Source organism: Dipodomys merriami, unplaced genomic scaffold (genome assembly GCF_024711535.1).
Source record: "Dipodomys merriami isolate MVZ:Mamm:240054 unplaced genomic scaffold, mDipMer1.0.p SCAF_12, whole genome shotgun sequence".
NCBI classification, from domain to species: domain Eukaryota; kingdom Metazoa; phylum Chordata; class Mammalia; order Rodentia; family Heteromyidae; genus Dipodomys; species Dipodomys merriami.
The window spans coordinates 20,494,160-20,505,099 of NW_027202493.1; the positions used below are offsets into that span (position 1 = coordinate 20,494,160).

General features: G+C 39.0%; 1 pseudogene; it reads left to right on the plus strand.

The window, feature by feature from the left end:
- The first annotated feature begins 2,601 nt into the window (after positions 1 to 2,601).
- LOC138823118 (elongation factor 1-alpha 1 pseudogene) lies at positions 2,602 to 3,985 on the plus strand (annotated as a pseudogene).
- The last annotated feature ends 6,955 nt before the right edge of the window (positions 3,986 to 10,940 follow it).

The window sequence follows — 10,940 nt, forward strand, 5'->3', positions numbered from 1 at the left end:
ATTTTATCTTGTTGAGAAGAAACAAGCACAGAGACTCTTTCTAGGATGTTGTCTTTTCTACTCATTTCTGAAAGAGGTAGGTTGGAACTAGGTTGTATGTTGTCTTTTTGTTTCTTATGAGATATGAATACTCTATTTCCAATGTTTTCACACACTATTGCAATTCAAAGATCGGTGTTATCTGCAATAACAAAAAGAACTCTGAAAGCCAGGCGCTGGTGGCTCACACCTGTAATCCTAGCTACTCAGGAGGCTGAGATCTGAGGATCTCGGTTCAAATCCAGCCCGGGTAGGAAAGTCCGTGAAACTCTTATCTCCAATAAACTACCAGAAAACCGGAAGTGGCACTGTAGCTCAAGTGGTAGAGCACTAGCCTTGAGCTGAAGAGCTGAGGGACAGCGCTCAGGCCCAGAGTTCAAGCCCCATGACCGACAAAAAGAAACAGAGAGAGAGAGAGAGAGAGAGAGAGAGAGAGAGAGAGAGAGAGAGAGAGAGAGAGAGAGAGAGAGAGAGAGAGAGAGAGAGGGGAAGGAAGGAAGGAAGAAAGAAAGAAAGAAAGAAAAAGAACCCTTGAGTGAGCTGACCAAGAGAAGTTCATTATCCATCACTAAGGTTTCATTTTAGTGTAACTATTTTCTTAATAAAGGCCCATGGTGCAGCTATTTATGCACTAGGCATAGTATCCTTCATTGTGAGATAAAAAAGTGAATTGGACATGGGAGAAATATACAAATTAAACTCTCACAAACAAAAATAATAAGCCCTATAACACATATAACTCATAATGCTAGGGTAGAATGGATATAACAGTTTCAATCACCAAAGAAATTTCCCTCTGATCTGAGGAGGCATTACCTTAATTAATTAATGATGAGATGAATGGAGGTATGATCTGCATGAATTGTTGAAGGTGTTCAAAGCAGTTGAGTTTGCTTGTAGCAAGAACTGCAAATGTTGAAAAGAATCTAAATGAGGTTAGACAAATAGAAGGTACACAGTCTTAGAAAGCCAAAAATCAAGATTCAGCAAAATAGAACACTAGGAATCAGGTACATGCAAAGGTAGGGTCAAGCGAAAAGGGTGGGCAAATGAAGAGGAGAATGGAGAGAGTGGGAAAGCAGATAAGAATCCAATGTATATCTTACAAATTTAAGAAGAATGAGTGGAAAGCATTGCTCAAGATATATTATATTCATAAACTTATTTGTTAAATTGCAACTCCTTTGTATGACTACCTGAAGATAACAACAACAACAACAACCACCATGATACTATAAAAGGGACATGTGTGCCAATCAAAGGAGTTTGAACTTTGAAAAAGGCAACCTCCAGGAACCAGTAAGGGATTAAAAAAGCTCCACCATTTTCGTGAGTATACATGTGCTTTAAATAGAATTCTGGATACTGCTGTGCAAGGCGTTTGTGGGGAAAACGAAAACAGATCAGGAGGAACACATCATTAAAGAAAACTTGTAAGAAACCTTAAGCAAAATGAAAAATGGATCCAAGTTTGAAAAGCAAACATCATCATTGCTTCATTGTATCTTCACAACGATGTTGAATACAAAAGCCCAAAGCGCCAAGCCTTCAAGGAAACTAGCTTCCTTGACTTGAGATTATGGAAGTGTTGGCAACAAAATTGTAGATGCAGATCTATCTGACTTCACAAAGCATGCCTTGGGGAGCATCAGACACTATTTCCAAGGGCAATAGTAAAAGCAGCTTCAAATACAGTTCCACCATGCCTCAAAGGGAATACAGGTAGTGAATGTGAGTTTGGGAGGAAAGATAATGAGACCTTTTGTGGATGTGCTGAATTTGAGCTGTCCAGAAAAAACAAACAACAACAAACATCCATAAAACATGAGTAATAATGAGGTTTAAGTGGTTTGGTTAAAACCATAAAGTGCTCTGACGTACATCAAATGCATCATTTGATATTGTTTCAGGAGCTTCATTACTATTTTTGTCAAGTAGGCAGTCATAACATTCTGTTTTACTTGGGATCTCTTTCAATAATTATAGTACTGCCAGGAAAGTTTTGTTATTCCTTACAAAGCAGTGCTTAAGATGGGTGTTTGAAATATACCAACAGACATTAATTACTATCTCTAACAATCCATATGGTTTTTCTTCAGAACTATAGATGTGAAAACATAGGCAAGAAGTGGGAATTCAGTCTACAACTATAATAATAAATTCCCATGCTTTACTCACTCCAATTTGAATGTTTTCTTTACCTATTCTTGTTAGTTTTCTCAATTTTATTTCAAAATTAAAATTATTTATTTCTATTTTTATTTTGATAGGGGTTCTAGGGCTTAAATTCTAGGCCTGGATGCTGTTCCTGAGCTTTATTTGCTTGAAGCACAGTTCCACTTCCGACTTTTTCGATAGTTGGAGATAAGGGTCTCATAGGCTTTCCTAGACCGGCTTCAAACCTTGATCCTCAGATCTCCGCCGCCTGAGTAGCTAGGATTACAAATGTGAGTCACCAATGCCTAGCTCAAAAAACAAAAAACAAAAAACGTTTGGCTTTTTTGCAATGGGTTTGCTGTCAGAACGCAGGTGATGTGAAAACCACCACTAAGTGAGGCCAAAATGGGAAAGGAAAAAACCCGTATCAACATTGTTGTCATTGGACAGTCAATTCCGGCAAGTCCACCACTACCAGACATCTGATCTACAAATGTGGTGGTACTGACAAGAGAAGCATTGAGAAGTTCCAGAAGGAGGCTGCTGAGATGGGAAAGGGCTCCCTCAAGGGTGCCTGGGTCTTGGATAAACTGAAGGCTGAGCGTGGTATCACCACTGACATCTCCCTGTGGAAATTTGAGACCAGCAAGTATTACGGGACCATCTCGATGCCCCAGGACACAGAGACTTTATCAAGAATATGATTACAGGCACATCCCAGGCTGACTGTGCTGTCCTGATTGTTGCTGCTGGTGTTGGTGAATTTGAAGCTGGTATCTCCAAGAATGGCCAGACCTGTGAGCATGCCCTTCTGGCTTACACACTGGGTGTGAAACAGCTCATCGTTGGCGTTAACAAAATGGATTCCACTGAGGCACCCTACAGCCAGAAGAGATACGAGGAAATCGTTAAAGAAGTCAGCACTTTCATGAAGAAAATTGGCTACCACCCTGCCACAGTAGCATTTGTGCCAATTTCTGGCTGGAATGATGACAACATGCTGGAGCCAAGTGCCAACATGCCTTGGTTCAAGGGATGGTAAGTCACCCCTAAAGATGGCAGTGCCAGTGGTACCACCTTGCTCGAGGCTTTGGATTGCATCCTGCCACCAACTCGTCCCACTGACACGCCTTTGCACCTGCCCTTTCAGGATGTGCACAAAATTGGTGATATTGGAACCTTCCCTGTGGGCTGAGTGGAGACTGGTGTTCTCAAACCTGGCATGGTGGTCACCTTTGCTCCTGTGAATGTCTCAACGGAACTGAAGTCTGTTGAAATTCATCACGAAGCTTTGAGTGAAGTTCTTCCTGGGGCCAATGTGTGATTCAACATCAAGACTGTGTCAGTCAAAGATGTTAGCTGTGGCAATGTTGCTGGCGACAGCAAGAATGATCCCCCCATGGGGACAGCTGGCTTCACTGTTCAGATGATCATCCTGAACCATCCAGGCCAAATCAGTGCTGGCTATGCCCCTGTGCTGGATTGTCACACTGCTCACATTGTTTGCAAGTTTGCTGAGCTGAAAGAGAAAATGGATCGCCGTTAAGAAGCTGGAGGATGGCCCTAAATTCCTGAAATCTGGTGATGCTGCCGTTGTTGACATGGTTCCTGGCAAGCCTGTGTGTGTGGAGAGCTTCTCTATCTTCCTCTGGGTTGTTTTGCTGTTTGTGATATAAGGCAGACAGTTACTATGTGTGTCATCAAAGCTGTGGACAAGAAGGCTGCTGGAGCTAGCAAGGTCACCAAGTCTGCCCAGAAAGCTAGAAGGCTAAATGAATATTACTCCTAATACCTGCCACTTCAATCTTAACCAGTGGTGGAAGAACTGTTTATCTCAATTGGCCGTTTAAGTTTAATAGTAAAAGACTGATTAATGATAACAATGCGTGGTAAAAACTCCAGAAGGAAAGGACAATGTTTTGTGGACCATTTGTGTGTGTGTGTGTGTGTGTGTGTGTGTGTGTGTGTGTGTGTGTGTGAGTTTTAAGTTATTAGTTTTTAAAGATCAGTACTTTTTAATGGAAACAACATGACCAAAAAAAAATCTGTCACAGAATTTTGAGACCCATTAAAACAAAGTTTAATAAGGAAAAAACAAAAACTTTGGAAAGGGGCTGGGAAGGTAGCTCAGTGGTAGAGCACTTGCCTTGCATGCATGAGGCCCTAGGTTCGATTCCTCAGCACCACATAAGCAAAAAGAAAAAAGCCGAAGTGGCGCCGTGGCTCAAGTGGTAAAGCGCTAGCTTGAGCTGAAGAGCTGAGGATAACGCCCAGGCCCAGAGTTCAGGCTCCACAGCCGGACCCCCCCAAAAAAAACTTTGGAAAGATAAAAGGGGTCAGGAGGAGAAAGTATGGAAGAAGGTTGACAAGTATTGTAATTGTTCTTACTTGCAATATCCAGACTACAGCTTTGTTGAAGCTTTATTCTGATGCATGTCAGAGATGTAGAACTACTGTTTTTCTATAAAAGCCATCACAACTTGCTTTGGAAGAGTTGGTCAGACTTGCTGGACCATTGCTACTGGACACATGAAAGTATAGGGGGAAAAGTCAACTAATTATGAAAGGAAATCAGCATGTACATTTCAGTAGACAGTCAGAGTGATATGGTGAGTAACAACTTCAGGCAAGAAATAGGAGGCAAGTTCTTCAAGTGTGGAGTTGTTATTTTACACAAAGCTGGAAGGAAAGACCTCAGTGAGAAGATCAGACATTGAGTCAGGACACAGATGAAGAGGGCAACTTGAAGGGGTCTGAGGGAAAGGAGATTATGACAGCGCGCTCCCTGGGAATTTGGGGTTCTAGTGTTCATGGTTATACTATGTTGCTGAGAGATTCTCACAAATGTAGACAAGCCACCAGGGTCAAGTCTATGCATTTTCATAAATAATATAATTTTACTCATCTATTAGAAAGATTGAAATTGTACCATTTGTAGGGAACTGGAAAGACCTGGAAAAAAAGTATGTTAAGTGAAATAATTCAGGCACAATGAGACAAAGGATACATGATTTCCCTTACTCATAGAAGCTAGATTTAGCTTATAAACTCATAAGCAGCTGTGTGCGGGTGGTTTACATCCTCACTTCTAGTTACTCAGGAGGCTGAGATTGGAGGATTGCAGTTCAAAGCAAGCCTGAGCAGGAAAATCCATGAGACTCTTTTCTCCATTAACCATCTGAAAACTGAAAGTGGCGCTGTGGCTCAAAGTGGTAGAGCACTAACCTTGAGCAAAAACCTCACGGACAGTGCCCAGGGCCTGAGTTTATGCCCCATGATGGACAAAACCTAAAGCAAAACTCTTAAGCAAATAGGTCAACAAAAGAAAAGTGGGTACCAGGAAGTACCAGGAAGTGGGTACTCAAAAAGGGTAGGGTGGTGTCGAGGGGAAAGAGGTAGACAAATGAAAAAGAGAAGAGGGGGAAAATGCAGTCAAAAATCCAACGTATATACTACAAAATTAAGCAGAGTGAGGGAAGGGGTGGGTAGGAGAGGGATGGAGGAGAATGATGAAAGAGGTATTTTATTTATAAACCGTTTTGTGAGATGGAGACTCCTTTCTATATCTAAAGATAATAAAAATAACATTGGATGACACTTCCGTAAGAGAATAATGTTTGTCTTGGTAACATATTTTCAAGAGCAGCTTTATTTGAGACATTGGATTTGGAAGGATTTTGTTGATGTGGCAAGGAAGAAAATGGTATTAGTGCCAAGGGGGAGGTAATATGGAAATTCACCTGTCAAGAAATTTTATAAACTCAGATTTTCTAGATCCTAACACTAAGCAGCACATAGTTAAAACAGATTTGGGCTTCTTTATTAAACAGATGTGTAATGTAAGACTAAAAATAGGTTTGGAGTAGTTCTTCCAAGCATTTTCCATTTTTGATAGATCAAGTTATTTTCATAAAATAATAGTCTATGGAAAGAAAAATATTATCTTTCACAACCAGTGTCATGAGGAAAATGAACAACAAATTTGTTTGTTTAACAGACGCTTCTGTGGATACTGCCATTTTTTTCAGTTTATTCTCTGTACTCAAAGAATAGATGATATTTGGACAAAATTTCCAGAACTCAATTCAGATTTTACTTGTCCATTTACTTATTCATTATTTTGGCTTCTTCTTGATATCTGAAGTCTATCCTTACCAATTATCTTTCAAATACCTATTTTCTAATTGTCAGGAGAGTTTGTCTTTCATATCTTCACATTTTGGGTGAACATTTTGCCAGACTTCCAAATCACCTAAAGCAGAAGTCTCTTTGAGTATACCTCTCCTCTACAAAATAAACCATTAAAAAGAGGGGGGAGGGGACAAAACTAAAAGCAAACACAAACTTTACCTCCTAATGGATGTCAAGATTCTTCTCAAACTCACCAGTATTGTTGTTGCTGTTGTATTTCCATTGTCCCTAAGCTTTTGTGCTCAAATCTAGCACTTTAACACATGAACTACCTCTCTACTATGGCTTTTCTTGTTGGTTAATTGGAGATAGAAGTCTCATGGACTTCCCAGGCTGGTTTTTGACCACTATACTAAGGCCTCAACCTCCTGAGGTGATAGGATTATAGATGTGAGCCACAAACACCCAGCTTTCCAGCACTGTTTTATTTAGCCAGATTGGAAAGCAACACTGATCTCATGAGTTTTATGCATTCTGTTCAGATAATAGATGTTAGCAACTGATAAGGAAGGTCTCTTTTTGTAAACTCAGTGATTTACGTGGACTTTTCAATATATTTCTATTTTGATGTTTTGAAACTAGATATGCTTAACTTGATTTACATATTGCACAATATAGATGTTTATTTAGGCATCACATGATGCATCTTTTAATACTTGTAAGGAATATTTTGTTTGCTTGATTTTTGGTTTTGTGCTGCTTCTAGGGCTTGAACTCATGGTCTGGTCACTGTCACTGAGATTTTGCTCAAGGCTGATGCTCTACCATATGAGCCACTACTCTACTTCTGGCTTTTTGATGGTTCATTTCAGAGCAAAGTCGCATGGTCTTTCCTGCGTGGGTTGGCTTTGAACCTGTAATCCTCAGATTTCAGGCTCCTGAGTAGTTAGGATTACAGGTGTGAATCACTGACACTTGGCGATATATGTAGGCTTAATGTCTTTTGGTACCCTCTAAAAAGTAAATTAAAACAATATAATCTTAAAATAGCCCAACTCAGTTCACAGTTGTATAGTTGTTGAGGTTTTAAAAAGTCTTACTATAAGTTTGTAACAGGTGATGATGTAATTATTCTTTGCTTTCCTATGTAGATAGTAATTATCTGTACTTGACTTAAAATAATATCTCATGCTTTTATCAAATCTTGACTAAGGTTTGATCATTTTCTATTAATTAAAAAGCAATAAGTATTGTTCTGTTTGGACTACTGTAGTTCCCAATAGAAAAACTGATGAAATACACCTTTTAAACGTGTGTCTTGGGGGCTGGGAAGGTGGCTCAGTGGTAGAGCGCTTGCCTTGCATGCATGAGGCCCTGGGTTTGATTCCTCAGCACCACATAAAGAAAAAAGCCGGAAGTAGCTCTGTGGCTCAAGTGGTAGAGTGCTAGCCTTGAGCTGAAGAGCTGAGGGACAGTGCCCATGCCCAGAAGTCAGGCCCCAGGATCGGACCTAAAAGAAAAAAAAAAGTGTGTCTTAACAGTTCTATAATAGATTCATTATAGATTTCTCATTTCATATGTCATTTTTTATCATAAAGATTTTTCTGTAATATTCAACAGAACTCCAAGGAGAACCTGTGATATACAATGTTCCTTGTGATGTCATATTAAATAAATGCCATGTGGCAAACCAATGAATCGAATGTTCAAAGTGAAGCTTGCTACAGAGAAAATAGCTCTGGGAGGATACTTTGAAATCTATAGGTGAAAGAACATGTAGCTTTATTTTATGGTACGAAAATGGCATTCAACCACCAGAGCAACAAACTTCAATACACTTGAGACATTAGGAAAGTCTGAGGAGCAGAAATGGTGAATTTGCTTTCAATATGAATTCTGCAGGCATATACCAAAGGTCTCAGCTGGATTTGCAGAAAATCTTGTTCTCAAATGGATAAAAGTGTGCAAACCTCTTTGAATAAAGAAAAAAAGAAAAGAAAACATATATCCAAAAAGCAGTATAAGCTGGCTAGAACAGGTATTTTAGCAAACCCAGAAATGGCACCCAGGGAACGTGAAAGAATGAAGCTTACTATTAATATAGATTCTAAGAATGGTTTTCTGAGAAAAATTCGTGGCTCCCTATGGCATCAAGGCCAAGACTGGCTGGGATATAGATCTAATCTGAACTTCTAAAGAATAGACCAAACAGATGACACAGCTAGCTGAAGGGTACATAACAAATCAGAGCAAAGAAAGGCCCAGAAAAAAAATTTTACAACAAAGTAAGGTACTTAAAGTTTGGTCTCACTAACCTGAGTCCTACTCCCGGAGCATGGTCACTAACTAGCTGTTTGATATTAAACAAATTTCTCTATGTTTCTGTCCCTGACCTTTCTCAAAAGTAAGATGAAGACAGCTTCCTCCTACAGTTATTATGTAGATTAAAAGAAATCATGAATGTCTAAGCTATTAGTAAGAGCAATCTTTCCATTGTTCCTGACATACAATAGGTGCTGAAAATAATAGATTGAGCACTTGCTCAGTGTGAAGCACTTTATAAATGCTTTATACTTATTGACTCATAATCTTCATGCTCATAATCTTAAAGAAAAACTTATAATGTCTTCTTAGAGATGGGCACAGAAATTGACACAGGGAAAGGTTTAGTCATTATGCCTCAGATTACAAAGACACACAGTAGTAAGTAGGATATGAACCCAGGCAGTAGGGTTATTGTTTATTTTGCTTTTACATTTTGAGACAGGGTCATAATATATAGGCCAGGCTGGCCTCTAATTTTACATTCCTCTACCTTTGTTTCCCAAACATTGGATCAGGAGTGGATCACCCAGGCATTATATAATTGCTACTCAAATGTCTTCATATGAATGTGAATTTACAGTCATAACAAAACTATACTGTGTCTTAGTGTATACTTGTTTTTGTGTTAAACTAATTATATTCTTGACTATTAGTTTATGTTAATTTATGAATAATAATGAATCTTGGGTATGAAAATTTTAAAAACAGTGTATTTCATCAGCTCCTGTATTCTGCCTAAACACGATATTTCAATGGAATGGCAAACTTACTTTCCATTGGAGTGCTCTCTTAGGTTGCTCACCATGATGAGTATCTTTGAGTCCATTAAATTATCCTGCCATAATGCTCAGTGATTGTAAAAGACAGGTAGCCTCACAACTCTAAAAAGTATATCACCCAACAAGTCAACAAGAAGAGTCATCCTCCAGCTATGCTGTAACTAAGGGTCACGACTGAACCATAGGGTGTTTTACCCCCTCCCCAATGTGTTACTGACCTTATCATGATAGATCAGACCCAAGTCTCTAGATGGTTGTCTGTCAGTGCTATAGGAGAGATTGGGACAGAACTTTCTATCTGGAAAGAGAATCTTAGCAGCCCAGCAGTGTCTACTGGAGTTCAGTCTTTGCTGTTTGCTTTCATTTTTTCATATAACTTCTGGAGCAGCACCTCCGTGGATTACAGAGTTTCCTGGGGAGATTTCACTTGTGCAGCTGGTCTCAGGGCTTTCTCATCTACCAGTCACTCTAGAAGCTCACCATCTTCAGAGGATCACCTTTGTTCCTCTATTTGGACCATCTGGTGATGTGAGATACCAGGCCTCATTCCTTCCTCAGGCCTGGATGCTGCACATGTGGATACAATGCATCTTGATCAATGTCACCTCTTTCATCATTTTTCCCCCAGCCCTCCCAACCCCATCCATCCCTTCAATTTTCTTAGTTTTGTAGATTATATATTGAATATTATGACTGTGTTCTCCTACTACCTTCCTTTCTACATTTATTTATAATTTTCAAATGTCAAGAGGCTGCAATTATAGTATAAAGGCAATATGTTTACAGCAGGTCAATTAAAAACAGGATTTCTTTTTTTCTTCATACTTTGTTCACTTTATTATGTGGCCACACTAACATGACCATTTCTTGAATTTTAAAAATTCATTTGGAACTCTATTGAACTACTATTATCTTTATATATTACTAAAACCATTTTTCAAGCCAATTCTAGTAATGGAAGTAATTTAAGCTGAAAATATTTCTTACAAAGGCCTCAATGGTCCTTTCATCTCTCTGATGCAATCTTGGGTTAGCATCTGAACAAGCAGGAATGGGTTTCCACTAACAAGGCACCATCCTTCAGGAAATATCCACAACTTACAGGGAACAAGGACAAGACTGAAAGTCCTATGACACAGCATGTAACTGCTCCCTTCAGTTTTCTTGAAAGCATCTTTTCTTGAAAGCATCTTTTCTTGATAATAGGCAACTGTGTGGCTCTCCTGGGGGAAAAGAAGTTGACTTGGTAGGAAATGATGGAAGAAGATCCCAGTCAAAAGACTGAGAAAAACTCTCCTTGTGCTTCTCACCTTCTTTGATATATAGGAACTTCTGTTGATCCTTGAAGTTGAGATTTATAGTAAAAAAAAATAATAACCCAAACCAGAGAACAGAATATAAATATTATTTTAGCCCAGGCTATAAATACTATGAATATGATTAAACATATCAGTGAATATTCTTTCTTATATGAAATTGTAACTGTATAATTATAAATTAAGTAACTGA